This window comes from Coffea arabica, chromosome 4e, assembly GCF_036785885.1.
Source record: "Coffea arabica cultivar ET-39 chromosome 4e, Coffea Arabica ET-39 HiFi, whole genome shotgun sequence".
Classification (NCBI taxonomy): Eukaryota; Viridiplantae; Streptophyta; class Magnoliopsida; order Gentianales; family Rubiaceae; genus Coffea; species Coffea arabica.
In genome coordinates this window covers 22789674-22795281 of record NC_092317.1, presented here as the reverse complement: position 1 = coordinate 22795281, position 5608 = coordinate 22789674, and the positions used below count along the sequence as shown (strand labels likewise).

The following is a 5608-nucleotide window of genomic DNA, read 5'->3' as shown; positions in this document are numbered from 1 at the left end:
CAGAATAAACTCCCCATTTCACAAAGCATCCATTTTGATTGCAGCATAACTGAAGGTATTTCTAGAAAAGATATTAGTATTATCCATTTGTTTTGTAAACATCAAAAGTATTATCCATTTTGATTGGTCTGATACCAATTGTAAGGATCGAAGACCACCAAGTGGAAGAGATAAACAATGTACAGATCACAAACGTAACAATAAGTAAATAGAAAGGAAAGAATTGCAATCCAATTAACTACCCAGCTCCTCCAGAGCTTGTAGATTAATTTAAATAAGCTTCTTCAAATTGATGAATTACAATCACGCTTGCGTACAAAGGAAGGTTCACCTCCTCCCTGCCCCGAACACCACTCGGTCTAGCCAGGAAATTTTACTATCCCTCAAGACAACCCTCACAGAGCTACACTCATGAAGTATTCACTTACAAGTGAAAAGTTTACAATGACCTCACACCACTAAGACTAGAAATCTTCTTTGAAGAGTATTTTCTCACTAAAATCACTCTACATATTTTTTATCTTCAGTGTGCAAAAGTGGTTTAAAGTATCTGACCAACCACTATTTATGTGAGGAATCGCAAAATTTACTTATTTAATCTCCTATTTCTAGCTTATTTAATTATTTATTTGGTCTTTTACTCCGAATATTATTTTCTAAGCTCTTGAGACCTAATTACATGAAAATATAGTTTCATTATATTTTTAAAATGACTTGTTTCAAAAATTAATTTTCGGAAGCTCGTTTAGTGAAAATAGTGAACACGTCTTTGGAAATCTTGATCGATTGAGAGTACAATAGGTTTGAAATATTGGAGACATGTACAATGGACCTAAATTCGGTATTTTAATGTTTAAATACTCAAGTGATAGTTATTAGTACTATCGTTATAAGAATTTCCCGGAAGTTTCGCGTTATAGCGGTAAAATTGGCGGTACGCGTTTTCACACGCGCGACTTTATTTGAGGAACTTTAGACCCTTGTTTCGAGACAATTAAGAGTGAATAATGTTTATATTAACATGAGTGCATTAGAGGTTTAGTGCACTAGTGAACCAAACGCGCGAGAAAATCGAGCCTAAAAACGTGCCAAACGAGCCTTACAAGAGTTGACTTTGGAGCAATTTTTCACCACACATTTAATCTTCTTTGAGAAGCCAACTTAGATCAAAATCACACTCTCTCTTCTCTCTCCTCACAGCCGGCCAAGCTCCTCTCTCTCTCTAACTCATTTGCAACAAAAATTCTGCACACTAATCTCAACCAAAACTACCCCAAATCACCTCCAAATCACACCAAACTTGGAGACCACTTAGCAAACCTCTTGGAGGTTGGATTTAGCTAACAAAAGGCTGCATCTTCACGGGTTCTTGGAGCTTCAAGAGGGCCGAAATTTCTGATCTTGCACACCCAAGGAATAGGTAATGATCAACCCTTGGATTCTTGTCTTTTGGAATTTATATAGCAAGATTAAGCTCATGCATGCACTTAGTTAGCTTGTTTATGGTGAAAATGAAATGAGTGGGCTCTTGGTATTCCCACACTTGGGTTGTTGTTGCTGATTTAAGGATTAATGTTGGATTTAATGGTAGTTTAGTGGTTATAATGATGAGTTTATGGAGTGTTATTGTTGGAAACTCAAAGTAGAGGTCTTGGCAAGAATTTCCGAAAATGCCCCTGTTTTGTTCGGCCATAAGAAGGCCCATTTTTGGTGATCTATTGGCATGAACCTGATGTATATATGTTATATTATGTGTGTAAAAATTTTCGTTGGAAAACATTAACGTTTGGTGGGTCAAATGAATTTTTCTCCTAAAAGTGGCAATCTGGAAATCTGTTCCGTATTGCACTGTCCAGCGTTGGAATTTTGGCTATAACTCTGTATTCGGATGTCGAAATCATGTGCCGTCGGTGGCGTTTGAAACTAGACATTCCTAGCTTTAATTTGGTATAAAATACACGTTCTGATTCCTTGTGAGCAAGCCGAACCAAATGTTTTAAGTTCGCTGTCCTGTTGCTCTGTTCGTCTGGAATGAAGTGTTCAGGCAGCAATTTGATGCCCGAATTTGAACCAGATGGGTGCCGAATTTGGGAATGACTTCTTCTGTGATGTTTTAGTACTATGAATGTATTTTCCAACGGCGTAAGCCATGCTCAATTTCGAGCTATATTGACTGAGTTGTGACTGAAACAAGTGGACTGCTCTGTTTTGGAAAACCCTAATGTTGGGACTGGTTTGGAACCAAATCTTGGAATGAACTTGTTAGTTGATGTTTTTGATATTAAACACTTACCAAAGATATTATGGGTGTATCTTAGACCCTTATTTCACAAATGAACCATGGTTGGATAACTTTCTTGGTTAGACGATTGGAAATTGGGAAATGCAAGTCAAAGGCAGTTTGCCTTATAATTTTCCTGAACTTTGGTTGACTAATTAACTATCTTACCGAAAGTATTTTTCCCTGAAATTTGATAGAGTGGTACCTTTCATATGGGAGTAAAATACTGCCAATTTTGGTACCAATCCAAGTTCGTTTCGATACCCAATTAAATTTCTAGTGTTGGAGGTTCAAAACTGGAAATTCTTCTTCAGTCTTGAATCTTCCTCAACTTGGGGCTACTATATCTTGGTGCTCGAAACTCCGTTTCTCAATCCGCTTGTTTTGTTATACTCTTGGATTGCAACACTATTTGATTTCCAAATTTCAAAGGTTAGTTCAAAACAAGTGAATTTTACTGAATTTCCAAAATTGGCCAAAAACCAACCTTGAAACTGTCTTAGTATTCTACAGCTGTAACTTTGATCCAACTTTTGAATACCTTCCATTTCGAATCATGGAAAAGTGTCTTCTAGAAACTTGTAGTACTCGGAATGTAGTTTCCAATGGTATCAAGCTTTCCAATTTTGGACCTACGTAGTGCAAGATACGATTTTTCTAGAATTGACACCCAAAGCTAAAATTTGACAATTTCTTAGAAATGAGATTTTGGAAACTTGCCTTCTTTTCTCGATACCGATTGAACATTTTGAACTCGATTTCATGAAAAATGTTAGTCTCTTTCTTTAGACTTTAAAACTTTACTCTTGAGCCTCGATTATTAATAATTAAGGCCCAATTCATGAATTCCCTTTAGATTGTACAACCTTCTTTGATAAGTAGGAGTTCTAAGTGATAGTGTATAATAGTTAATGGTTGTTTACTCAGGCACTCGAGGGAATCTCCAAGGGGAACTCGGAGCGGACACCTAAAACGCTTGTTTGAAAACTACTCGCTTGTTTTGACTAGGTGAGTGTTCCATATAGGAATACGTAATTGAATAAGTCTAGGACACGCTTATTTCATGATTGTTAAGTGCTATGTGTTAAGTATTTACCATACTCATGCCTATTTAAGGAATGTATACTTGCATTGTATATCTACATGAATTGGTTAAATCATTAACCATATCAAATGACCATATGAACTCGATACATGCTTAACTTGCTAGATTGTTTACTTAGTCTACTTGGTTTTGAAAAATGGAGTCGAGTGTGTACTTTATCGCACTCGTTCTCTTTTGAGATGAATAATTCATGCTTGAAAATACTCGAATAACATGACTTGGTATGCTAAGGTTGCATACGTCGTTGGAGTGAATCTCCTCGACTCTCACGTGGTAAAAATGGGATAACGGCCAATGATGGCCTATGCATATGACCAATGCTTGTCAATTAACCGTCAACCGTGAACAGTTAACCGTTAACCGTGAACCGTTTACCAACCCACATGACTACCTGATTACCTGACTATTTGCTCATATGATTTCTAATCTATATGATTATTCGATATCCGTGAATTATATGCTCCCATGAAATCAACTTGTATTGCTTACGTGCTTACGTGCTAAGTATCCACTTGATCACTTGATTATCATGAATCACATGTTATATGAAGTTGTCCATCATTGTTAGGCGAGTGTGTACTTTATCTCACTCGACCTACTCAAATGATGAATTTTACCTTTTGCCGAATTACTTGATTACTTGTGCATGTTGTAAGCTCTAAGCTGAACTTGGGCCCTGCCTCGGTTACTGACCTACTCGAGCCAGGACTGGGCTCGGTCGGGTAGGTTGGAACCCTGGACAACCGTTTCGGTATACTCGAGTATTACCACTGGAGGGATAAGGTGATGGTCAGTCAAACCGAGGGGATCCGGAAGTCATAAGGTGCAGATGACCGACAGAGTTCCACTGGAACACCGTATCCTACAGTATATGTTTACCTTGTATCATGATGATTGTTTCGTGCTAAAATGCCAACATGAAATCCCGAGCTATGCCTGTAATAAGCTCCAATCACTCGTGAACTATACATGCTAATGTCTCATACCATGATAAATGTCTCAAATTACCGTACAAAGATTATCACCTCATGATAACATGCCATTGTGTAACCTTGAACCATGCATATGATATGCCCAACTTACTTGATTTATTTGAACCGTTAGAGTGTCTTGGAACCTCACTGGGCTGTGTAGCTCATTCCACGTTGTGGTTTTCTTTTACAGGGTTCGAGACCAAGGGTACTCGTGAGTAGTACTAGAATGTTTTCTTTTGAAGACTTTAAGTTATATTATAACGGATGGCTATTGTACCATTTTCCGTTGGGTTGTATTTAAGCTTGAAAGCTACTTAGTTGTAAGTGTGAGATATTTGAAGTACCTTAATTGTGTATTGAAGTTAATTAAAGTATTTCGAGCTCTTGAATGATGGATTGTAGTGAGTCCTGGCGAGAGCTGGGCAGGCGTCCCGCGGATACCCTTTGGTTCGCCTTTGGGAGAAGTGGGGGCGTCACAATTTATATAGGACCAAAAAAGTGCCTCATTAATGTTTCCAACGGATAGAAAGTAGATGAAGAGTCAACTAGCCGTTGGAGTGTCGGACGTCCGATAGTCCTGTTTTTTGCGTCCGACAGTCCTGTTTTTTTGCGTCCGATAGCAGGCAGTGAGTTTAAGAGATTTTCTTCAATTCTTTCGGACGTCCGGTGCAAACTCTTTGTGCGTCCGACAACAAACAAAGAGATTTGAGAAATGTCTTATTTCCTTCGGACGTCCGGTGGTGGGGTTCTTCATGCGTCTGAAGTTACGCAATGATTATCGGACGTCCGATCCAAGCGTCCGACAGCTTTCAGCAGCCTTTGACCCTTTCAATTGCATTTGATCTTTGAGTCTGATCGCTGCATTACTGAAGGTATCTCTGGAAAAGATATTAGTATTATCCATTTGTTTTGTAAATATCAAAAGTTAGGAACCAGGATCAATATTCTCCCCCTTTTTGATGATGACAAAACAATGGATAAAGGAAAGAAAAAGATTGTGCATATGAGTATAAGCTCTCCCTCACCTATTGCCTCAGAAAAATTTAAGAAACAAACCAATAATCTCAGAATAAACTCCCCATTTCACAAAGTATCCATTTTGATTGCAGCATAACTGAAGGTATTTCTTCAAAAAATATTAGTATTATCCATTTGTTTTGTAAACATCAAAAGTATTATCCATTTTGATTGCTCTGATACCAATTGTAAGGATCGAAGACCACCAAGTGGAAGAGATAAACAATGTAC

General features: G+C 37.9%; 1 long non-coding RNA gene across 1 annotated transcript; it reads left to right on the top strand.

The window, feature by feature from the left end:
- The first annotated feature begins 1187 nt into the window (after window positions 1-1187).
- LOC140005741 (uncharacterized) lies at window positions 1188-4743 on the top strand. The gene is made up of 3 exons (XR_011813311.1): window positions 1188-1420; window positions 3209-3289; window positions 4551-4743. It is a non-coding gene; the product is annotated as an uncharacterized lncRNA (long non-coding RNA).
- Window positions 4744-5608: the final 865 nt, after the last annotated feature.